Here is a 27,352-nt window from a genome sequence, read left to right as displayed (position 1 = left end):
TAGAGTAGTAATAACACATTATCTTCATCTTTATATAATATAACCTTCTATGCATTTTCTATCAGTATGGTTAAGCTCACACACACACACACACATACACACACATACACACACGCACACGCACACACACACACGCAGACACACGCACACACACGCACGCACGCACACACACGCACGCACGCACGTACTTGCAAGCACCGCCAACTGAGGACACGCAACATTTCACATCCAAATGAGGACACCATTTTCCAGGGTGTAATTTTGAAAAATAATTACGTCAATGTGTTAAACGGACTTAAAGCTATCTGGGTAGAGGTTTAAATACGTAAACATTTTTTAACAAAACACCGCCAACCAGGGACATTGACACACCCAAAAAATGCGAACGAAACACCTCCAACCAAGGACATTCTGCCTCCGACCTCCAAATGAGGACAATTTATTACCAGGCAAATTTGAAGAAAAAAACAAAGCGGTTGTTCGGGAAACGTTATACGTCAACCTGTTCGTTGTGTGATTTGACTGTAAACCCTCATTTAAGAAAAAAAATATACTCGGACAACGAAGAACCCAACGGGGGTCACACCGACCTCATTGGTTCATTTGTTTAACATTCTGCATGGCGTTTTTTTAACAGATTCCGTCTGTCATTCTTACATGTTTGCTTCCATGATCCACATATATCCCTCGATATTCTTTGTTTATGACAAATAACAACTTCTAAATCCCAGAATCTGTTCAGGATGCACATTATCAAGTATGTTCATTCTAGATGGACCTTCGATTTCGATTTCATTATTCTGTCAAAGTCGACATTGTTTCTCCGTTGTGTTTTTTTTTCACTGGTCCATGGGACTCGTTTCGTGGCCGTTGGAGCGCTAGATTGCAGAGTTGGTGTCATGGACGTTGAAACACAGGCTCGCGGGCTTGGAGTCATGGTAGTTCCGGCGCTGGTTCGCGTGACGAGACACGTAGTCGTTTGAGCGCTAGGTTGCGGGGTTAGAGTCAGAGTCGTTACAGCGCTGGGTTGTTTGATGAGAGACGTGGTCATTAGAGCGCTAGGTCGCGGGATAGGAGTCAATGTCGTTGAAACCATCGGCTTGTGATGAGACACGTGTTCGTTAGAGCGCTAGGTCGCAGGAATGAAGTCATGGTTGTTGAAACGCTGAGTCGTGTGATGATAGACGTGGTCGTTAGAGCGCTAGGTCGCGGGAATGGAGTCATGGTCGTTGAAATGCTGTGTCGTGCATTGAGAGACGTGGTCGTTAGAGCGCTAGGTCGCGGGAATGGTGTCATGGTCGTTGAAATGCTGGGTCGTGCATTGAGAGACGTGGTCGTTAGAGCGCTAGGTCGCGGGAATGGAGTCATGGTTGTTGAAACGCTGAGTCGTGTGATGAGAGACGTGGTCGTTAGAGCGCTAGGTCGCGGGAATGGAGTCATGGTCGTTGAAACGCTGGGTCGTGCATTTAGAGACGTGGTCGTTGGAGCGCTAGGACACTGGAATGGAGTCATGGTTGTTGAAACGCCGGGTCGTGTGATGGAAGACGTGGTCGTTAGAGCGCTAGGTTGCGAAATTGGAGTCATGGTCGTTGAAACACTGGATCGTGTAATGAGAGACGTGGTCGTTGGAGCGCTAGGACGTGGGAATGGAGTCATGGTCGTTGAAATGCTGGGTCGTGTGAAGAGAGACATTGTCTTTAAAACATAAGATCGCGGGATTGGAGTCATGGTCGTTGAAACGCCGGGTCGTGTGATGAGAGACGTGGTCGTTGGAGCGCTAGGATCCGGAAATGTAGTCATGGTCGTGGAAACGTTTGGTCGTGTGATGAGTGACGTTGTTGCAGCGCTAGGTCGCGGGATTGGAGTCATGGTCGTTGAAACATAGGCTCGCGGTGTTTGAGTCATGTTCGTTCCAGCGCCTGGTCGTGTGAAGACAGACTTGGTCGTTGAAGAGCTGTATCACTGGTTGAGGTCGTGGTCTTTGAAGCGCTTGGTCAGACTATGCTGTCAATATACAAGATAACACTGGGCGGACACTTATTCTTAGTAAATCAATTAGGTAATTGACCAGATAAGGCGTTGTACGTATATAAATCAAACAGTTCAATGGAATTTCGCTAGATTTCGCTTATGTTTATTTTTATTTAATCAAGTTCTGCCCGTAATCATTAGCTGCATTATGACTTTGAACTGCCATGATGCTATCACTACATGTGTTGTGGTTAATGAACTTAGTAAGATGAGATAGCAGTGACTGCACTTCTCAGTCAATTTATATGAACATTTGAAGAAACAGAGTGATCCGTGACAAGAGATCCGTGTGCGAAGCATGCAACCGCTTGGTTCTTTAAAGCACCGGCACTTTCCTTTGTATCACCAGAACAAGGCAAGAAATGTTTATTTGTAATACACGTGTATTAACAAATGAGCTATTTTCCAACACGTTTAACATCATAATAAGCAATATCATAAAAAAGTGCACAGCGGGAAAGAAATACAAGATATTCAATTTAATGCCGAAAATAGAACGACACAAAGGCAATCATAAAGTTGATTCCTAAATAGTGGGTGATTAGGAATTGATTCACACAAATAGAAACATTATCATTTTAGGCCAAGGCATAAGAATAGCTAGCATAAATATAGCCGTGATCCATGACAACTTTATAAATATTCTTCTTTATGGTTGACTTCGCCAGCATTCTACGATTTTGAATAATATATTTCCTTAACTTTTTCTTAATTTCGAAAATAAATTTAGATAAAACAAATAGGACCATGGGATATTCATTTGAAAAACTTTGTCGCCAAAGACTGTGAAATCTACGGTCATTTTTCAAACTTGCATATTTTAAAGCATTTTAATACTGTACTTTGATAGCTGTATTGGTAGGGAATTTCTTATGCATTTTGTTTTCTTTTTCATAAGCCGAACTTCAATGAATAAAGATTTTTTTCAATATATCTATAGAGTCGTATATCACCCAATAGGGCGGTGTTTTACCCTATACAGTTATTCACACTATTACCAAATAAGTTTACAGTCGGAATGCTCGAACGAAATTTAACAATGAATTAAAAAATAATTAACATTATACAGGACCCCCGAAAGGACCGTGTTTTCCGTATACAAATATCATAGGGCCTTACTTGGGCCGCATTTTACACTAGTTTACAATCGGAACACCCTGACCATCTCCGCCATAAAACGACGGCCGAGGTGTTCCGATTGATTACTGTAAAAGGTTGCGTTGCACGAAATTTGTGATGGTTGGCTTATACCATATTTATCGAGTACCGCGATTGATTTGTGTTTATATACGAAGTCGATACATGTGTATTTATTGCAAATATTTACACCATAATAATAACTTAAAAGGTATAAGTTTTAGGTAGGCAAACAAGCTCTTTCTCTGGTCAACTGCCTTAAAGTGACACTCTTATTCAAAATCAACTCATACCCATGTATAAGAAACATACATTTTAAGCGATAAATCTTTAACTACTTACTAAATAATACATATATGGAAAGTATAACTTACTGATAGCACGATTGTTATCGTGTATTTAATGGTTAAAAACGCAAAAAATATTAAATGATTGGTGAATGCTAAAAGATTTCCTGTGATTAACAATAGTCGTATCAGGTTGGAATACCGTGTTTTCTGCAACTTTCTTTCAAATATAACTCGGTATCCTTCATAAGAACCATTGTTTTGACATTTATTCATCCTTTTTGGTATTTTTAAACAATCGTATTAGTTATGGTAAATCTTACATGGGTATAAGAGTGCATCTTTAAAAAAGGGTATGTTTGACGGCAAATCTTTTTTAAGTTATTATTTTTATTACCAAAATTTACCCTTTGTGACCCAAAACCATAGATTCTGTGCTTTAAAACATCAGAAATTCCAGCATTAGAATCTTTGACATTATCTAAAGCCTAAAATACTTCAGTGTTCTACTTATGGTGAACCCAAGCATAAATGTTTAATAAAACTATGTACAATCCTCCAATGTATATCAGTGTCATGGCAAAGGGTTACTTTATTTAATGGAGCGATATCTTGGTAAATCATCGTCAGGGTGCATGTAATGTAAATTCATGCATATAATTATTTATGATTATTAAAATAATGCAAATTAATAACCAGTTCTCTTCATTGTAATAGCAGGGTTGCAGACGCTTTAATGCTAAGAAATATCAGCCTCGACTATAGGCAGATAAATTACCCATTTTTTACTTTCAAAAATCCATTGTTCGAGTGCTCTACACTTATTCGAAAAATCATGTAATGTTTGTTCGAGATTTTCTCAGTTTGTTCAGGCGCGTAGGAGCTGGTACCACAGGGGCCGTGGCCGCGGTCCCAATATTCTAGCTAGTAACGGCAATTGGGCCGCAAAATTTGATACCAATTTTTTTTTCAAATTGTATTTCAAAAGAAGCTACGCGCATATAGATTAATACATGTCTGACACGATATTGAATATACAGGTCACCATGGCATGATTACTCTAATTGATTAAAATGAAGTTAATGTGTGTGATTTATTAATTTTTGTGACTGTTTGTATTTGGTACAGAAATAGAAAATACTAGTATTAAATGTGTGCTTACAAACGTGTCCATAACATGTGTATTACTGTTTTATCATATTAGCAATTTTTTCTCAGTGAATAAATGTTACCAAACGATATTAGTTTTAGATTTCACAACTATTTGAAACGTAAAAAGGTTTAGAGAAAAAAACATGAAAACAAAACCTGAACTCACTGGAAATCGAGTCTTTCAATGCTTACAATTGAAAAAAAATATCGACCGGAGGGGACACACGGGCGTGACACGAGCCCAACCCTTCCGCGGACCAAATGTCATTTGAAGTCCTTTGCGCCTGATGTGTTTGTTTCGAAAGATACCCCGCTTGGTATCTTCCTAACTGTAAACTTTATTTCTATTTTTGTTCCTAGATATGATCGTAAGAAGAACACATGGATTGATTTGTTCGGCCCCTACTCAACCCCCCCCCCCCCCCCCCCCACCACGCCCTTCCATCCGGACTCGTCAGTTAATTTCCACCATGCGGAGCCCTTCATGTATCTTAGTTCTGGTCCATAAACGAAATTCAATCCACCAGTGTTGAGCAATGTTGAGGCTCTTTGCTGCTTGAAATATTTTTTGTCTTCGGCGAGTAGGCTCTGGCTGCCTTCAAATGGATGGAACTTGGAAAGGGTGTTTGAATGTATTTGTGAAATGCTTTTATTATGTTGTTGTTGCTATTCATTGAATATATGATCAGACCATACTTTTTGCATTTTTGATGCATGAAAAATGCCTAATTTAGCGACGCCGAAGGGTATCAATCCAGCGAATTCGTACGGTACTACAGAACAGAAATGTTGTCGGTGCGTTTATAGGTCAAGCTGGTAAAATCTTTCTCACTGTTTCTTTTCTAAAAAAATGACACCTCTGCATATTGTAACTCTTATATGGAAGTAAAACAGATAGTATTACTAACTGCCCTTAATTTCAATGGCTATTTCAGCGTGTGATAACGACTGCGTTGAAAAAACTGAATCACCCAGTGTGTTACATGGGACTAATACTATAATGTAATGCGAACAACGCATCATCTTGTGGAACTAAAATGACTCCTTTGCACTTTAAGGATGTGACACTAATATCTGTTTGCATATACATCAAGGATAATGTCAGCAAGTCAGTAAAGTTTTCAGAAGTATTTTATTGGTCCGATTGTAATACTGTAATAGTTAAGTGTCAATTAACAGAAACTTCAGATGGATGGATCTATTTATATAGCTGATCATTACAAGACAGGTATTAAATACGAAAATATCAATACTAAGTAATCAGTATAATGTAGACAAATGGATACAAAAACATGCTCGGATATGTGAAATAAGTACATAATTATCAATAGCCGGAAAGTAGATAATTTTTAGCTCCAAAGAGCAGAATTCATACTTCTATTTATATGATAAAATATGTTGAAAGTCCACTTTACACAACAATCACTATTAAAGCTATTAAAGTCTAAACTTGATTGTCAAACTTTCCCCTGTTAGTTAAAATAACTTACAAGGCATATCTTATTTCAACATTGAACCTTGATCTCGCCAAGGTCAACAAGAGCGCCATGAAGAAAACACCAGCGCTCGTCTGTTTTTTTCTCCTTCGAAAATGAGGCATAACTCAATACAAACTAAAGCCAGAGTTATGCTCCTTGATGTACACATGCATATTGTCCCTGGCAACATCCTAACCAAGTTTTATTTAAATATGAAAAGATTTAGTTACTGTCCTAGGTAAAAGACTGCATGATGCCCACAGCCCTGACAGGTGCCAAGGCATATCACAATACCAAGATACTTTTTTCTGAAAAATTTTCTTTTACAAAAAATAATGCATATCAATTTTCAGTAATAAACAAATCTTCATTCATTGACTCTAGATACAATTCAGCCAAACAAATACTTAACGTTTTGATAGCAAACAGAAGAAAGTTAATACATTGTTGTTTGACATGTTCATACATGATGATATTTCATTTGCATTTCATCAATTTATCCAACAACACAAAAAACATCACATCACTGAGAAATGACAGAAGCATTCAATACAAAACAATACCACACACCATTATTTACCATGGAACAAAAAAACAATTGAATACACTGCAGTGTAAATGACCACAAACATCATGGACAATTCTAGCAAAATCACCTCCAATTGAGGACAAGTTATTACCATATTCAATTTCAAAATTTTAATTGTTAAAAAATAAATAATAATAGAACAATATCCAAAGAACATGTCAATCACTGATGGTATTCAGATATAAAGCTTAAATCAAAATGCAATCTAGTCTATTCTATAATTTAAAGTATCTATTTGTTTGTTTGCTTTTTGATGAGCCTATTGCAAGGCCAGTTGCATTTTTCTAATGTACCCTTTCACCATTGTCCTTGATCGCCTGGCAAAAATTGGATACTTCTTTATAAGTTCAAGACATTCTAAATTATTTTTGGTAAGAGTATTAAGCTTAAAACACTTTTTAAGGCCATTTTCTACCACGTCTTCTTCAGCCTAGCCCCAAGGTGTTCTGACTGTGGCTGTTCGTTTTTCCTAAAACACAGAAATAAGGCTATTTTATAGACAAAAAAATCACTATATTTTCATCTATTTTGAGCACTAAAATATGAAAGTGTTTTCTTGATAGTCCTCTATAGGACAAATAACCATAAAACATATAATCCTACATTAAAACATGTTTTATCAATTGAAGTTGTCTAGGAATTAGCAACAGTGCCTCTGCAAGTCAATATATAAATATGACCTGTATTCAAGATGATGTGTTTTCACTGATAACCTTTATATTATTTGATTTCTGAATTTGTACCATAAAATGGGCACGGTAAGCAAACTCATTTTTCTGTAGCACTGACCTGAGCAACATGTCTTACAGTGCTATATAATATACATTGTTGTCCATGTTAAACATGTTTGACTTCAGGATTTTATTTGATATGTAGAAATTCAATTCAAGGCCTTTCTGTTAAATACAATTAGATATTTTCACTGTAACTTTTTACACTGATCAGTAACATGACACACATTCTGGTAATTTAAACACTGAATAGGTTTTTTTTAAGATTACAAGTATGGTTGTTACACAAAATTAAATGTATACTAAGAAAGACAACAGAGAAGCCTGATCACAAAAGTGCACTTACTCCTTTACAGAAACAACACTTTTTAAATCAAATTTGCTTTAAGAATAGAAATTTCTAATTGCTACAAATTTCAATATGATTCGTACATGGTTTGTGCCAATCCCAGCATTTACGACTGCTTTGAGTTGACCTATGGAGACAAAAATATATATATTATATACGCAAATAGGTCTGCTATGTTTCTTAACGCTAACAATTAATGCTATTTATAATAATGAAACAGGTGTCTCTCGACGAGTATTATTTGAATGAAATTGATGGACATTAACAAAACCTCTTTCTGAGGACTTCTAAAAATATCACCTCCAATGGAGGCCAGTTACTTTTATTAGACACCATGCCTGTATTGAGATCTCAGGTATTTCAAATTTCCTTGATGCCTATTATTTAAAATGCAGTACTGGTTATGAAATATTGAAGGAGTAGTGTTTTTAATACAGGAGATAATTTATCTCAAAGACACACACACAACTATCTCTACACAACTAGGCTAAAAGAGACATGTTGCAACAAAATGACATAGTATTTTGTCTTTTGAACCTCTGGTATTTTGATTATGTTCTGTGGTAAGCTTATAACTGAAAAAAAGTATTCAGCTTTACTGATTGTAAGCACATACAGGTACATATATTAAACATTTCGGTTAATGATAATGTTATTTACATACAATGATGTACAACCAAGATTGTGAAATGACCTTCAACCTACGACTTGAATGATGTCAAACTGATTTTAATATCTCTGGTGGTTTGAATTTCTTATTTGTTAAGCAAATTTCTACATGTAGTCATCACCTCAAAAGACAATGAATTTGGTCGAACACCCATTGATGTCCAAATGAAGACACTTCATTCCAATCACTTTGAACCCATTATGAAAACTACATTCCAAAGCTAATTCTTTTACAACAAGGGCAAATCTATACATGAAAACATCAAATATCAGGCACCCGTTCATCTTATATTATAAAAACGATAAGTGTACCTATTTCAGTCCCTAGTTGATCAACGGAGGCATCTACATTATCAACATCCACATCATCATCATCCACATCATCAGTATCCACATCATCAGTATCATCAGTATTCACATCATGGCACTGTCCAGCTGCAATACAAAAACATCACATCACTGAAGTGACAAAAGCATCAAAAACAGAACAAGATTATACATTATGGTATTTACCATAGAAGAAAAACTACTGAATACAGTGCAGTGTGAATGACCTCCAACTGAGGACAATTCTAGCACAAACACCTCCAATTGAGGACAAGTTAATACCTTTGGACAACACATAAAACTATTTCATAAATATCTCTTGTTTCAAATATCATCCTACTCTAGGCACTTCAAACAATTTAGTCTTTAAGAGGCACGTTTAAAGAAAGTATTTTAAAGAAAACCCACTGACAACCAATATAAAAAAAACTTCTGCAACTTCTAGTTAAGAAACAAGAGCTGTTATAAGACAGCGCGCTTGACTACGCCGCTTTGACTTAGAAGTGAAAACAATAACAATGTTATATGTGCCTATCAAACACAATAAAACAATCAAATTAAAAAAGTGAACAAGAAGCGGGATGTGACAAAACCAGGTTTTTAATGATTGGCAGAAGAGATTCAGTTTCAACTGCTTTCTTCTATCTTTAGTAGCAGTGACCTTGATCCCATGGGCCCCAAACACAATCCCATGGAAGTCCTCCATAAACTCTTCCTACATATTAAGTTTGGTCACAGTATGTCAAACATAACTGAAACAGTAATCTATTTTTAGTAACAGTGACTTTGACCCAAGAGGGCTGAAAGGCAATCCATCAATTCCAAGTTTGGTCACACTATGTCAACCCTTACTTGAGATATTCAGTACCGGTACTTAGCATATTTCTATTTTTAGTAGCAGTGACCTTGATTCCATGGGCCCCAAACACAATCCAATGGAAGTCCTCCATAAACTCTTCCTACATATTAAGTTTGGTCAAAGTATGTCAACCATAACTGAAACAGTAATCTATTTTTAGAAACAGTGACTTTGACCCAAGGGGGCCGAAAGGCAATCCATGAAAGCTCTGCATAAACTTGTCCTATATACCAAGTTTGGTCACACTATGTCAACCCTTACTTGAGATATTCAGTACTAAGCATATTTTTATTTTTAGTAGCAGTGACCTTGATTCTATTGGCCCCAAACACAATCCAATGGAAGTCCTCTATAAACTCCTCCTACATATTAAGTTTGGTCAAAGTATGTCAACCATAACTGTAACTACATTTTCCTGTGCTACAGAAGTTCATTACTTTTATTTGGATTGGTTTTTCTTACTGCTTAAAGACCGACTGAATTAGTTTCAGTAAGTTATCTGTCCTCTGACGGTACCTTCACCATTTTTACTTTCCTGGGCTCTGTAAGGTAAGGCGTGGATTCCCTGTGGGCCACTCACATTTTTTCATATAGGTTTTCCAATTTAAAAACTTGATTATTGTACCTGAGATGTTAAATTTCTCTGATTTTTGACAGTTAGAAATAAATTACTTGGAGTTTATTTTTTTATACTGTGTTTGTCAATTTTTGACACTCGACAGAATTGTTTCAAACTTACAGCCTAAAGTTGCATTATGGCTTGCCTGAGCAGCTAGGTATATCTAAGGCATTTATTAGTTTCATAGTTAGTTTGGTTTTTACAGTGTTACTTCCATTTGAATTTAATTAATGAACTTGAATTCTTGAATAGATTGTATAAAAAAATGCAAACATCTCAGTTGTTCTTCACACCCATCCTCCCTGCCTTTGCCCTGTGTCGAACCTGAGGGTTCTTGTAACCGCCCGTGCGGCTTACTACCACTTGTTGAGGTTCGGTTACACAGTAATCTATTTTTAGTAACAGTGACATTGACCCTAGGGGGGCGAAGTCAATCCATGAAAGCTCTGCATAATCTTGTCCTATATACCAAGTTTGGTCACACTATGTCAACCTTTACTTGAGTTATTCAGTATAAGCATATTTCTATTTTTAGCAACAGTGACATTGACCTAGACCATGACTCTAGGGGCCCAAAACACAATCTCAGAAAAGGTCTCTATAAACTCTTCCTATATACCAAGTTTGGTCTATTTATTTCAAACCTAGCTAAAATTATTCCATTCATAAGGTGACTTTGACGCTGCCTCCCACCAGCCGCCCGAACAATGACGCAAGTTGACATTCAAATAACTGGTTTTCCCTTTATGAAAATGTGGTTAAGAATATATATCAAAATGTGCCTTTCAAAGGATATAAAAAGAAAAATTGAAAAAAAAATCATTCCCATAATTTGTATTAAGGGTTAAAATGGAGTTATGTTCCTTGTTCTAAGATGGTCGTCAATAATTATGCAAAGTATTAAGGGCATTGAATGAAGGGTATAGACGTTTTCTTATTAAAATCCCAACTTGCCCTACAACTTTAACCTGCCCTTTAACTTTAACCTGCCCTAAAACTTTAACCTAAGTCAATCAGGGGCCATAACTTGTATTAAGGATAATATGGAGTTATGTAACCTCATTGTGTGACGGTCATAAACAATTGTGTGAAGTATTAAGTCAATTGAATGAAGGGTATTGGACTAATAAGTGAAAATCCCAACTTGCCCTAAAACTTTAACCTGCCCTAAAAGTTTAACCCAAGTCAATCAGGGGCCATAACTTGTATTAAGGATAATATGGAGTTATGTAACCTCAAAGGAGTGATGGTCCTGAACAACTGTGTGAAGTATTAAGTCAATTGAACAAAGGGTATAGAAGTCATTAATAAATATCCCAACCTGTCCTAAATCTTAAACCGAAGTTCAATAGTCAATCAGGGGTCATAATTTGTAAAAAGGATAATATGGAGTTATCTAACCTCATTGTTTGATGGTCATGAACAACTATGTTAAGTATTAAGTCAATTGAATGAATGCATTGGACTTCTAAGTGAAAATCCCAACTTGCCCTAAATTGCAATTTCTAACCGGGCGCTGACGCTGGGGTGAGTAGTATAGCCCTCCTAATTCTTCGAATAATCGAGCTAAAAACTGTATTCCAAGGCTTATCATAAAACAATTTTTTTTGCAATTTTGCTCAAATATCAGGCACAAATTCATCTCATATTATAAGAAAATAAGTGTACCTATTTCAGTCCCTGGTTGATCAACGGAGGCATCCACATCATCAGCATCCACATCATCAGTATCCACATCATGGCACTGTCCAGCTGCAATACAAAAACATCACATCACTGAAAAGTGACAGAAGCATCAAACACAAAACAAGACTATACATTATGGTATTTAAAATGGATGAAAAACTACTGAATACAGTGCAGTGTGAATGACCTCCAACTGAGGACAATTCTAGCACAAACACCTCCAATTGAGGACAAGTTAATACCTTTGGACAACACATAAAACTATTTCGTAAAAGTCTCTAGTATCTAATTCCTTTAACTCTAGGCACTTCAAACAGTTCTGTCTCATAAGATAGGAGGGACCTCTACTGAAAGTATTTGATAGAAACCCCACTGAAGACTAATATCAAAACACTGCAACTTCTAGTCAAGAAAAAAACTATATTCCTCTAGGCTTATACTAGAACAAAAAATAATTGAAATATTACTTTAATTACAGGCACCCATTCATCTTATATTATAAGAAAGATTAAAATACCTATTTCAGTCCCTGGTTGATCAACGGAGGCATCCACATCATCATCCTCATCCACATCATCAGTATCCACATCATCAGTATCATCAGTATCCACATCATGGCACTGTCCAGCTGCAATACAAAAACATCACATCACTGAAAAGTGACAAAAGCATCAAAAACAGAACAAGATTATACATTATGGTATTTACCATAGAAGAAAAACTACTGAATACAGTGCAGTGTGAATGACCTCCAACTGAGGACAATTCTAGCACAAACACCTCCAATTGAGGACAAGTTAATACCTTTGGACAACACATAAAACTATTTCATAAATATCTCTAGCATTTAATTCCTTTTATGCTAGGAACTTCAAAGTCAGTTCCGTTTCATAAGACTGGAGACACCTCTACTTAAAGTGTTTTATAGCAAACCCACTGACGACCAATATTTAACACTTTGCAACCGTTAGACCTTTAAAAAACACACTAAATTTCAAGGCTTATAATGGAACAAAATTAAATTGCAATTTTACTTAAATATCAGGCAACCATTCATCACATATAAGAGAAAGGTAAGTGAAAAAGCGTACCTCTATTAGTCCCTGGTTGATCATCCGGGGCATCTACATCATCAATATCCACATTATCAGCATTATATCATCAGTATGAACAGTATCCACATCATCAGTATCAACAGTATCCACATCATGGCACTGTCCAGCTGCAATACAAAAAAATCACATCACTGAAAAGTGACAAAAGCATCAAAATCAGAGCAAGATTATACATTATGGTATTTACCATAGAAGAAAAACTACTGAATACAGTGCAGTGTGAATGACCTCCAACTGAGGACAATTCTAGCACAAACACCTCCAATTGAGGACAAGTTAATACCTTTGGACAACACATAAAACTATTTCGTAAAAGCCTCTAGTATCTAATTCCTTTAACTCTAGGCACTTCAAACAGTTCTGTCTCATAAGATAGGAGGGACCTCTACTGAAAGTATTTGATAGAAACCCCACTGAAGACTAATATCAAAACACTGCAACTTCTAGTTAAGAAAAAAACTATATTCCTCTAGGCTTATACTAGAACAAAAAATAATTGCAATTTTACTCCAATAACAGGCACCCATTCATCTTATATTATAAGAAAGATTAAAGTACCTATTTCAATCCGGAGGCATCCACATTATCATCATCCACATCATCAGCACCCACATCATCAGTATTCACATCATGGCACTGACCAGCTGCAATACAAAAACATCACATCACTGAAAGTGACAGAAGCATCAAAAACAGAACAAGACTATACATTATGGTATTTAACATGGAAAAAAAACTACTGAATACAGTGCAGTGTGAATGACCTCCAACTGAGGACAATTCTAGCAAAAACACCTCCAATTGAGGACAAGTTATTACCCTTGAACAACACATATAAAACTATTTCTTAAATATCTCTGGTATAAAATTTCATTTAAGCTAGGCACTTCAACCAGTTTTGTCTCATAAAACTTGAGGCAAGTTTACTGGAAGTTCTTTATAGCACACCCACTGACAACCAATATTATAACACTTTGCAACTCCTAGTTAAGAAAAACACACCATATTTCAAGCGTATCATAGACAACAAAAATCTTCAATCACTTATGCTTTCTCAAACCAGGGGACAATTCAATACAATTTAACAGAGCAACCTTGGAGTTTACCAATTGCACTGACGGCAAATAAAAACTTTCTAGTAATTTTAATTGTAAACAAAACATGTAACAAGCATGCAAAGTTTCAAAGCCAGATGTCAATGGACTTTGAAAATATTTGAAGTGGTACGTAATCTTTAACGTAAATTCTATGAAGAAAAAGGGGCATAATTTTCTCAAAATGCTTGATAAAGTTACCTCAATGGTCTTTGAAAATATTTGAGGTGGTACACAAACTTTAATATAAGTGGTTACGCCGACGCTGCTGCCGACGCTCGGGTGACTATGATAGCTCTCCTTATTCTTTGAATAGTCAAGCTAAAAAATCATTGGTCAACACCTTATGCTGGGGCCTGAACTATAACTTTCTGCCAACAAAGTTATGTCCTGTTATACATGTAAAATAGGTGAGTATGTATTTTCCCCAACTCTGCGACAATATTTTCCTTTAGATTGTCCTATTTATGAAAAAAACATTTGATAGAAATCTGGTAAGAATTGGCCAAGAAAAAAACTTTGTCTGCAATAAAATAATTAATTATGCCTCCACTAGAATATGTGAATGCAAATGTTTATATGGCACATCATCACTTACATTCATTTCTACTTTGATAATAGTTATATTTTGCATTTTTTTTAATTATGCTTCCTTTATGCTTCCTTGTTTTAAACAGTATTCTATTTTACAGTCAATTATTGGTTACAATCAATTGATTAGATATTGGCTGTACGTGTAAAGCTGTTGCTATTTATATACTGTTTAACTGTTATATATAACAGTAAGTCACTCTAAGTTGAATTTTATGTATTTTATCGGATATACATGGTAAAGACTGATTTAGACTCTTAGATTGTTTTTTAAAAGAAATAAAGAATATACATTATATCATATCTTGCTTTCAACCGGCTAGTGGTAACATTCAATCGTATTTGGAGTTTTTTTATAAAGATGAAATTAAACAAAATGTACGCCGTTAAATATGATATTGTTTTGGACTTCTGCTACAATAACAATAAATTTGACTGCAAAACAACCATGTATCTTAAAGATAAGTGTTTAACATCACATCAGTTTACATACAACTTCTGAGCATAAGCGACAGTAAATTTTGGACATATAGATCTATATTATTTTTGATTTTGATTGTTTTAATTCCTAATGACCACACTTGACTTAAACATTAACATTAGAAAGTTAAGGTTAGTCACTGTACCCTAAACAGAATAATTTTGCATTCACAGTCACCTGACATAAAAAAAACATAATCGGGTCAGGATTCTTTGTCGGTAGGGTTTGGTTGTCTTGAAAACCTATTCAAATCATATTGTAGTTTATTTTTCAGAGGGCTATAAGTTTGCTAACAGAAGTCGTACCAACACAAACTCGCACCAATACGAGTCGTGCAGAGTCGTGCAATATACGGATATGCCCCACATATGTATTATATAGGCGGTATGGGTAGATTCATATATAAGTAGCTTGTCATATATACTTTATATTAATTTACCATCATAAATTCTTAATCAATAAAATACCTTTAAAAAAGATATTGTAAAATTTGACAGAAATAATATGTACTACCGTATATAATCCATATGCGGGGCGACTTCTCTATATATATGGTGAGACTTCATAGTAGTACTAGTATGTGTTGGTACGACGGCTCTTGTAATCACGTGTTTGATGAAGTTCATGCATGGTTGTTAGCTACAAGCATGATTGTCTAAAAAAATAGACGTGTTATACAGGATCCTTCCAATACCTAACGTCTAAACGGGTTTGTGCAAAAACAGGGGGTTTTTGAAACGTATTGAAATTTTATTTCGAGAAGAATTTTATGTTTGAAATAGGTAATAAAGGTTTATATTCATATTTAACCATGTAAGTGCAAATATATTTTGCACAAAAAAGCATAAAATTGCAATAAAACGAAACTTGACTAACACAGACTACAATTATGCAAAGCTTAACAACAATGCATTGTTAAATTAAACCACAAAGGTTACACTTGAATTATTTTTAGACAATACCTTTCTCTTATTACACTTAATGCACCAGTCAATTGTAACCTCGGCCCCCCGGGGTATACCGGGGATAGCCGGGGAAAAGGGCTGTGTTTTTATTTTCCAGGTGCCCCCGCAGGGCCGGGTGATCGCGATAGTTTAGTCATAACGCCAAATTTAGCGGAGATTGGGCCTTATATGGAGTCTCTGGGGTGCGGGGGCATTTGGCCGGCGTTTAACAATCAGTTCGTCCCCACAAGGCGGGGATTTTACCCGGGGTTTGAAAGTCAAAGTCCCGGTTATTCCCTTGGACCGGGGGGGGGACGTGGTTACAATTGGCTGGTGCATAAGTGTTTCATGAAACCAGTCGTCGATATTAGACTTTTGGATGAACAAGCCTGAATTCTTAAACTTTTGCTTGGCATCAATTTTTTTAACAAGCCCTGATATATATAATACAGAATATTAACAAGCCCGGAAGACATTTTTCCAATGCAGGGGTTGCTAATTCATATTGATCTGTCAACAAAGCATCACCAATTTAAACTACCTAGCAGGTGCCCTTTATCTTTCCGCTCAATAAACTTAGCGCTGGGCTCTGTCATTCTTGGCTAGGAAAACAACAGGTGGGACATGGACGCTTAGAGTCGCCAAATAAAAACCGTCTCTGAAGACTGAAGCTAACATTCATCAACGTACAATTATTTGGACTAAGATGTATGCTAAGCATAATGCTTTAATGCACTGCTTTTGTAGATACATAAGCTTTAATAAATTAAACCATTAAAAAATAACAACTGGCGTATAGCTGGTGTTTAAACATAACAGCTGACCAACATAAATCTTGTTTTGTTCATTTTTACAAGGATACACTGAATGTCTCCGAAAACTCGTCGTGTTGACATATAATGATTCTTTAAATTAGCATAAAAAATGAAATAAATTTCTATTTAAAGAAAAGTATATAGTTTCTTATATAAACAGCTAATGGGCACATCATAATTGTAGAAACCATCACTGTATCTTCATTTTAATGAAATTTTCCGTTTCCGGGTCAGACATCGCGAAAACATATGACACTCTCAAAAATCAATCGAAGTAAACAACGTCTGGTCATGACCGTATCATACTGATAAGATAACACCTTTAAACATATATTTTACGATTAAATATTGTTATAAAGTTAACTAACAATTGAAAAAAGATGTTTCACTCACTTGATGATGCGCGTAACACAGCCAATCGAGACCACTGGAGTGTGACCAAAAAAGAGGCAAAAAATGGAAATTTACGGACGGTCACGCACTTCCCATACACTTGACCCTTCTGACCTCCAACTGAGGACAGTCCATTTTTATGATTTTATTTTTCGTTTCAAGTCATAAAACGAACTTTGAGACTACCTTAAAAAAATGCCAAATGAGACCGTCCTCAGTTGGCGGTAATGGTCTCAATCGTTGCTGTTATTTCTAAGGATTGTCCTCAGCTGGCGGTGTGTGCAAACCCACACGCACACACGCACACACACACACACACACACTCACACGACAGTGATGTCCCCTACACTTAGATATGCATACAAGTAAAAACTACAATAGGGATTTAATATTTGTTAAATAATTCAACAAATACATACATTACGAAAAGAAAAAAAGAAAAAAAAGAATCGTTATGGCTATTTGTGTCTTTTACTGATTATGTTAGCTTCAGTATTTCCCACTTTTTATTGTGGGCTTCGTACTTATCGTTTTTTAAAGCAATTTGCTCTTCTATTTTAATCCTTAATTTAAGATACATCATATATGCATTAAAAGATAGATGTCTATTATTGCACTTGGTTGAGTTTATATAAAATTTCATTAAAACAATAAGGAAGTTGCAAACATTACTATATTTGTTTTTACATACTATTCCCAATAAAGCCTCACGTTTATTGATAACGATGTTAATTGTTGTTGAGGCAATAAAATTATTTAATTTGTTCCACAACTGTTGTGTTTCATAGCACTCCCAATATAGATGTTCTATGGATTCGACACCTGAATGGCAAAATGAGCATAATGTACAATCGACAAGTTTGTACTTAAAAAGTAATGTATTTGTTGGTATTATTCTCAAAAGGAACTTGTAATAAAAACTACGTAAGGTGGTGTCTATTGTTGATTTGTATATATTACTATAGATATGTTTCCATTCCATATGTTCATTTTCGCTTGCTAAAGTTTCTGTCCATTTTAGTTCTGAAGTTGGTGTTAATGTTGTTTGAAGTAATATTAAGTAAAGAAAATTGTTTGATTGCTTTGATTGTACAACTTTTTCTTTGAATGATGTGTTGTTAGTGTGGCTAATTCCATCTTTAGTAAGCTGTATTCTCATTTCCATCGGGATTGATTTAATGAGAGTTTGGTATCTTATGAAATCGGAGCTTTGTATGCCGTATAAATATTCAATTTGATTAAAATTGTAAAATATATTCGTTCTATAATCAAAAATGTGCTCAAAGTACTTTATGCCTTTTTCATACCATTTTTTATAGAATATAGTGTTTCCTATATTACGAACATTTTTGTTATTCCAGATCACTGTTTTGGCAATTTTGATTTTATTAGAGTCGTGTATTTTTTTTATTTTGTTCCATGATTGGAGAACATCATTCAAAAATGTGCCGTTTTCTGACACTTTATGAATAAAACACTTATCCATTTCACTTTCAAATATAAGATTATTTCCATACATTTTCATTTTATTGTGAAAAAATAATTTCCATTGACTTTTATTAGTGTCATCCAGGTATCTTTTAACCCAAACAGCTTTTAAAGAGTCAATGAAAGCTGCAATATTTGTAAGTTTAAGTCCACCCTTTTCATAGTTTTGATACAAAATATTTCTTTTTATTTTTTCTGGCTTACCATCCCACAGGAATTTGAAAATGGCTCTTATAATTTGTTCAACACATTGTTTGCTTGGATTCGATAAAACTGTAAATGGGTATATTAATTTTGGTAGAGCATACGTTTTCACAACTGCTACTTTACCCAGTAACGTTAATTTCCTATGTTCCCATTGTTTCAGTGTTTTATGAAACTCAACAAGCTTTTTGTTGGTATTTTTGTCAATTGTTAGTTGTTTATTGTTGTAAAAGGTAATACCTAATGCTGTTGCGCATTCTGATGTCCATATAAATGGTTTAGATCTGCAATATTGTTTTGCTGTTGTTTTTAGCGTACCGACTCTTAGAATTATGGATTTGTTTGTGTTCAGGTTTAGACCTGAACATTTTGAAAAATGTTCTAATGATTTGATCAAGGATTCAAAAGAATGTTCTGAACCATCATTAAAATAAGTTGCATCATCAGCGAAAAGTGATTGTTTAATTTCCACGTTATCTACATTTATTCCCTTGATATCAGGGTTTTGCTTGATATAACTTGATAGTATTTGTAGGCAAAGGATAAATAAAATTGAAGAAAGTGGACAGCCTTGTCGTACTCCTCTTTCAATTGTAAATGCTTCCGACAAATGACCATTATTTATAATAATACTTTGTATATCTCTATAGAATAGTTTAGTCCATTGTACGATATCGGTGCCAAAGTTAAAACTTTTAAGGCTATCAAATATAAAAGAGTGATCAATACTATCAAAAGCTTTTTGAAAGTCGGCAAAGAATAAGAGCCCAGGCATATTATTGTTTTCAAGATATTGCATGACCTCAATAATAAGTCGAACATTTTCGCCAATGTATCTTCCCTTGATAAAACCCGTTTGCTCAGGGTCAATAATTTTTGGCAAAATTTGTTTTATTCTATTTGATATTGCTTTCGTTGCTATTTTGTAGTCAATGTTTAGTAAACTGATTGGTCTCCAATTTGAAAGGTTTTCTAAATCTTTGTCAGGTTTTGGAATAAGGGAAATTATACCCTGTTTTTGGAGCGGTGTCAAATGACCTTTATGAAAGGAAAAAATTAAGGAGTTAATTAAAGCATTCTTAATGTCATTCCAAAACATTTTATAAAATTCCGTAGTTAGACCATCTGAGCCGGGACTTTTATTATTGTTCATGTTTTTTAATGCATTTTCGCATTCATGTATTGAAAGTAGGCCTTCGCATGAGTTGCTATCAATTTCAGAAAGCTTATTGTTAACAGAATTAAGAAATAGGTTCCTCATGTCTTCTTCTAGGTCTGTGCTTTTACTATAAAGTTTCTTGTAAAATTTGACTTCTTCTTGTAGTGTATTTTTAACCCCTACCACCATTTCATTGTTTACTTTTAGTTTGTATACAGTTTTCTTCTCTGCGTGTTTTTTTTCAAGACTTGCAAAATATTTGGTATTTTTTTCATTATTTTCAACATGCATTGCTTTCGATCTTAAAATACTTCCATTTATATGTCTAGTTCGGATTTCATCAAGGAATTGTTTCTTTTGTACTAGTGCTTGCGTTAGGTTATCAATAGAGTCAGTGATGTTATTATTTAGTTGTGATTCAATACATTCTATTTCATTTATTAACTTTTCCTCCTCTGTTTTTAGTAAATGTTTTTTATATGAAGCATATTTTATTGTTTCATTTCTAATCGAACCTTTTATTATTTCCCATAATGTGTTTGGGTTTGCATCGTTATTAAAATCTATCGTTTCTTGGATACATTCTTTTATCTTGGACTGATATTCTCTGTCCAGAAGGAGAGAGTTGTTTAATTTAAAATACCCCGGACCTCTTTCCGCCTTTAAATTATCTATCGTAAGTTGTATTAAAGAGTGATCGGTTTTAAATCCTGGTTTTATATTACTACTTTTTACGTAATTTAATAGATTGTCTGATATTAAAAAGTAATCTAATCGACAGTGTATGTGAGGTTTATTATTCGAGTGCCACGTATATTGCATTTTTGACGGATGTAGCAATCGCCATATATCGACTAATTGGCAAGTGTTGATTATACTATTAATATCGTCTCTACATTTTTGGTGTGTGTCCATTTAGCCGTTCTTTTTATCTAGTGTATGGTCTAAAATCGTATTAAAATCGCCACCGATAATAAACGTTTTTTCGTCATTTCCAAGCAGAAACTCATGTAAGGCTTTAAATATTTCCGGTTCATCTTTGTTAGGCCCATAAATATTTATTAAAGTTAATTCATCTTCATTCAATTTAATATCTAGTGCAATAATTCTACCTTCTTTAATTTCAGTATATTGTTGAGTTTCTATATTAGCGTTTGGATTTATAAGGATTGACACTCCTTTACAATTTGTACTATTCCCGCTAAAAATACAAGGTCCATTCCATTCTTCCTTCCATTTTGAAAATACTTTTTGTGAGCAATGCACTTCTTGCAGCATTATAATATTATAGTTTTTACTTTTTAACCACTCAAATACTTGTTTACGTTTACCGGTGTTGCCTAAGCCCCGAACATTTAATGATACTATTTGTGTTTCCATTTAGCGAACTTGAGAATAACTACGACACAACTTAGCCATAACAAAGAAAGTACTGAATTGTATAAAATATGCGACATTTGCAAAAAAAAACAATTGAACTTCGTTCATGATTCTGATGAACTTGTATAAGTTAATGCATTTTGGGGTAGTTGTATTGTAATAGTTCTTTCAAAACTATGATTCTCCCCATATATCCATATATATAACATTGTACGCCTTGTTACTGCGCCCTCGTGTATTCAAACCTTAACATTGAATTTATATCAAATTTATTTAAAGGACGTAGTTTTTTCTCAAAGGTTAAATAAATGACACACATTATGTACATATCCATCTGAATCTGTAATGGCGTTTCTTAATCTGAATTATTTTAACTATGACTCGTTCCGCTTTTAACAATTATTTCAATCTATCAAACGATTTTTGTAAAATTGGACTTTTCATGCTTAAGACACGACATTTAGATGTTAAAATCATTGGCTATTTATAACCCGAATTGGAGTTTTCTCCCTTTGATTGATAGACTTATGATACACAGATACTGATAAAGATACATTTGGGCTTCTTTTGCTAATTTGCACAAATGTATTGTTTTTTTTCTTCTTTTCTTTTTAATCATCTACCTGTAAAATTGTCCATTCAAAAGGCTTGATAAACGGCTTCTTTTCATAATTGCATTTCAAACAAAATGTCACTTTCCTTTCCAATTTGCAGCATTCTTAAAACTAAATAGGCGAATGACATCTTTCAGATGGGCTAATCCGAGCACTCGTCTCGCACTAGAATCTCTGTACCTTAGATTACCTGAGGCACTTTCCGATGGAGTGTCCTGAGTGGTTGTCCGGCAGTTACCAGAATCAATATGACTACAGAAAACAGTGGAATATATTGACAACCCCACATTAATAGATCAAAGCTGTGTTCAGCAATATGCACTCTCTGGGAGGAAATCATTACAAATTAAAGATAATGTCTTATAACTGAGTTTGTTAAACATATTTAAAATGTTCTCAGTTGTGTTTCTGTTATTGGCAAGCAGATTATTATGGCGTTATACTAAAGACAAGGCATCGGAATACGACAAGCTGAGGATCAGTGGGACCTGCATCAATGCTCATGTGAAGAGAACCATCACCAGCTTCATGTATCATATTGGTTACAGTAAGAACCGACGTTTATCGGGGTTAGGTGTGTGTAGTGTAGCCATTTTGGCACATTTAAGTTGGCTCAATCAGTTACTCTTTTTTTACTTTTGTTATATCTGACAGTGTCATTACAAATTTTGTAGACATTTTACTTGAGATCGATACTGCTTGCTATCTACCAACAATGGCTTACCGTTGGTTGTCCTGCTTTTACTATTTAAATAATCAATACATTACGCGTATATCCTGCTTTACTCAGTATATATTATTACCTCCCTCCTTCACTTTGTTTATATATTTGATGGGGGAGATTATTGTGTGGTTCGATTAATTTTCCAGCAAAATGTTTTGTTTAAGATGGATACGAGCAGCTTTTTCTGTATTCCTGATCCTAATATGACAAGGGACGCCTTCTGGCAGAACGTGGTCCGGTTTTTTGTCCGGAATGAACCAGAAGAAAAAGACAGATCATTTATGTCAAAACGGCATCGTAGTTGAATCCATTGTGCCGCTGTAACGAGAATATTCTGCAGCTTAAGGACAACCAGGTATTAGTCGCAGTTACAAATGACATTTATTAGGGGAAGGGAGCGTTTTGTCTTTGAACTATTTAGCTAGCAACTCAGTAACGCATTTAAATACTTTCAACAAAATTGACGGTTCTCTCTCAAGTTGGATAGATATCAGACCTTGACTACGGCTGTCTTTGTCATCTGATGGTATAAAGTCAACAGCATGTTTACTAAAACATCAAGTGTCAACATAAGTAAATCAACAATTGGATTGTTCTTTGCATTTTAAAACATTGATGACAAACTGTAATGTTTCTATTGCATTAAATATAATTTCAAATGAAATACCCCTTTTAACATGCACTGGGAATTTAAACAAAATGCAGTCTACAATGTGTAGCATTATTTATTCCATTTTAAGCAAGAGTTCAGTGTTTTAAAGCTTGTATTTATCACTTATGCACTTAAGAGTGCTAAGAGATATGCTTGAGCGAAAACTTTTCTTTCCGATAGGCTGAGCAACGTCAAAACCCTGAATCTCTGGGCTTGTGATCACAATTTCTGGAAGGATGTGGGCAATAACAACAACAGGTAGATATCTAAATAAGATATATGGACTTCAGCATTGCTATGCACAAATTTGGAACTGTCCGACTTATATAATTCTTTTTATAATTAATAGTTCTATACGAAATATTAAGTAAGGGGTGAACCCTTGATGTAAGAGCTTAAAAATATATTCCAATGTTGTCCTGTAGTAATTTGATACAAATGACTTTTAAAGTTTAAATTAAGTTTTTGTTATAATACACACTTTAATGGCTGGTCTAAGAAGGTAAGCTTTATATCTGTAATATTATTGTTGTATGCACTTTATTTAAAGATGTTGTACCAGAACTCAATTAAAGCTGTTATCTGTTAAGCTATATGCACTTTTTTTTAAGAAAAGGATTTTGAATCGAATATAATCATTAATAACTAATAATTGCTTTTATTGACAGACATATATGAAGGCGTTAAAGACACAGCATTGGTATACGATTAGCTAAGGATCAGTGGAACCAGCATCACTGTTCATGTAAAAAATATTTCCAGCTTGAGGAAAAATAATACAGTAAGAACCGACATTAATCAGTGAGGGGGTTGTAGTTGACGACATAATTGGCAGTGTCATATACTTGCCGAAACATTTTATTTTCACTCGATACTGCTTGCTTCCCTCAAATATTGGCTACTTGTAGGGTGTCAGGTCCTTAATAGATCCATAATTCTACGATAGTTTCCTCAGTATATATCAACTGTTCTGTTTCGCTAAGTTTATATATGTGTTCGGAAGATTAGTGTGTTTTTCGATTGCATTTGCAGCTAAAGCTTTCTATTGAAGATAGCAACCAGCAGACAACACTGAATTCCTGATCTGAAGGTAATAGGAGCGCTTTCTGGCAGTGTGTGGTCTTGGGTTGTTCGGCATGAACCTGAAGCACAGGTAGATGTAGCTTGCAGTTAAAACGTACTGATATATTTGCAAAATATTGCAAGAGTGAGATAAAACTTGATACTACTGTTCTATAAGATGACCGATATTCAAAAATTAGTCTTCATTCTGCAAGCTCTAGGCCTAGTTTGAAGATTTAAAATCTAATTTGTTTAACAAAACAAATTCCGTTTGAAACCAATGAGCATTTATTTCAAGATTGAAAATAATGTTTAGTAGTTGGATATATGATATTGTTTTCCGAAGAATGGTTTATCAAAATTGAAAAGCATATTCAACTGATAATCACAACTGACCGATAATATTTTTCGACTCAAATTACAGCGACAATTGCTCTGTTGTGGACGCCCTCCGATTTATTTCCATTACCATACAAACATTATATGAAGGCTTTATCATATATAGTATTGTACATTGAATGTGGATGCCTTGTCTGCATAAAAATCGGACGATAAACAGAATATTGCATTCGGATGTTTGACAGTTATTTTCTGAACACCTCGTTGACAATTTTGACGGTTATGGCTTATAACCTATAAATGTCGGAGGGAAGAATTGTAAAATAAATGTCTTTGCTGTCTTGAGTAATTTTAACATTACTTCTCTCATGTAACAATCAAACAGCTCAATGTTTGAGGTAAGTTTCTTAATATAATTAGTATGATTATTGTCGCGTTTTCACTTTATTCTGTGCACCCAGAAGTTGACAGCTGTGTTCAGTTACTTGTACTGCTTTGCAGAGAATACATTCGTATTGAAGGCCGTGGTGAATGACTTGATAAATGATCTTTTTCGATTAACAAACAGATGGAGTGGTATGCTAGATAAACAAGATCGCAATGCAAGACGCCTGGAATCTGCTTTCGCTATAACACAGTTGTCTCCCTAGGGCCGTTGTTTAACTAATGATCTACATTTTCAGAAAAGCAGGTAATGGTTAAAGATATAACCAACAGTTATAATATAGTGTGTAGGCTTCGCATTTTAAGGTTCCTATTGGCTAATCCATGACAAAAAGGCTTTTTGTTCAGTGGAAAACAATTGCTTTGTAATAGTTTGTTTTGTGACACAGTTAACTCCTACAGTTTAAAAATGTGGAACATAGAAATGGTGACCAAATGAATATAGTAAGTTATAATAAACACTTGTTTTGTAAATGGATAAACCAACGATTTGTCTGAATACATAGATAACACCCCCAAGTTCTGACATATATTTCCTGGTGTTCTATGCCATTCTCAAACTAATAGGAGTCTTATTTATTAACAACACCAATATTATTCATATTTCGTAACATTATGTATATTACTTCAGATGTAGCTGTATGATGTCAAGCTGTGGTCTACATAGCCATAAATCAGCATTGTTGGTAAATGCACGGCCATCTAGAACACGCGCCTTCCAGGAAATGCCTTTTGTGACCGTAATGTAAAGGATCCAATGTGGGTCGTTTTCTCGTATGTATTGGCATATATGAAAGATGATATTTGCATTAAAAGTTCAATCGCAAAACACATTAACCTTTCAATTAAGCAGTCATGTACACATAGTTAAATATAAAAGTGACTCATTCGAGTAAGTGTTTAGTAAGTAGTTTCAATCTTCATTTAAACCAGTTGGCAGTTTAACATAGGCTTTTTGGTTTGTACATCCCCACCAAAAATCTTACCCCAACTGCTTGTCTTAAACCTTTAGATCTTCCATCAACACCAGCCTAAGGGAGACAACTATACCATATAATACATGTACTGATGATTATTGATCAAATCTTATGTGAAAAACTACAGAAACAAGCTCAGTAGCGAAAAGTTTAAACATAAACCCCGTTCAATGGCACAGGGTAAACGTCAAAGACATAGAAGACAAAAACATAAATCACAAACTAGAAACATGGAACACCACAAATATCTTGCCACACTCCGTTTTGTGTCTAATGCAGTACCGCAAATGTTAGCAAACAAAATGCATGCAGAGAAACCTAAAAACTATGTTCGACAACTTTACGTATTAAGTACTACCTTCGACCAGAAATCGAATAATTGAATATCCTTTAGTTAACTAGTTTGTCCGGGCACTGACTACTTGTTAGATAAATTTCATGACTGCGCACCATAGCTATTTCATAGATATTTATTTTTGAGGTATGTGAAACTGTTTCAGAGCATCAAAACAATAAGGGCTCACATTTACTTGCCTGGCAATGTTGATATTTTGTTTGCATTAAGAGGAAGTACAACAGCACATTGCTTTCTGATCCCGGTTATGCTGTTTAGGTTTAAAAACGGGTAAATTCGGGCAAACATAAATTTGAAATTTCCGCAACTGGGCTGTAGATTTCATTGTATGCTTGATGTGTTGTTTCTCATCTTAAATATTCTTCCTAACCCTAAGTACCATTGTAGTTTACTTAGCTTAGAAGATTATTGAGGCTGAACAATTTATCGTGTACTAAAACATAATCGTGAGTGTATTTTATTTTCTTCCAGATAGAGGAATATGACTCCCCCCTACCACCCACTAAATCCCTGATATGGAGGTCACATTGGGTTTCTTTCCGGCAGGATATGGTATTTGGTTGTCCGGCGAATACCCTAATCACAGGTAGATATCTAGATACATGTG

General features: G+C 34.9%; 2 long non-coding RNA genes across 3 annotated transcripts; one reads left to right on the top strand and one right to left on the bottom strand.

Annotated features, from left to right (window-relative positions):
• Window positions 1-5,878: 5,878 nt before the first annotated feature.
• Window positions 5,879-17,667, bottom strand: LOC128240651 (uncharacterized). Of its 2 annotated transcripts, XR_008262250.1 has the most exons (8): window positions 17,348-17,667; window positions 13,588-13,673; window positions 13,006-13,136; window positions 12,432-12,542; window positions 11,897-11,980; window positions 8,736-8,858; window positions 7,838-7,881; window positions 5,879-7,143 (listed from the first exon to the last, which is right to left on the bottom strand). It is a non-coding gene; the product is annotated as an uncharacterized LOC128240651 (long non-coding RNA). The 2 variants fall into 2 exon arrangements; XR_008262251.1 differs by lacking the exon at window positions 11,897-11,980.
• A 6,973-nt stretch (window positions 17,668-24,640) lies between these two features.
• Window positions 24,641-26,242, top strand: LOC128240655 (uncharacterized). The gene is made up of 3 exons (XR_008262256.1): window positions 24,641-24,721; window positions 25,538-25,660; window positions 26,045-26,242. It is a non-coding gene; the product is annotated as an uncharacterized LOC128240655 (long non-coding RNA).
• Window positions 26,243-27,352: the final 1,110 nt, after the last annotated feature.

The sequence above is a fragment of the Mya arenaria genome, chromosome 7 (genome assembly GCF_026914265.1).
Source record: "Mya arenaria isolate MELC-2E11 chromosome 7, ASM2691426v1".
Taxonomy (NCBI): domain Eukaryota; kingdom Metazoa; phylum Mollusca; class Bivalvia; order Myida; family Myidae; genus Mya; species Mya arenaria.
Note: the sequence above shows the minus strand (reverse complement) of the source record. Positions and strands in the feature narration are given on the sequence as shown.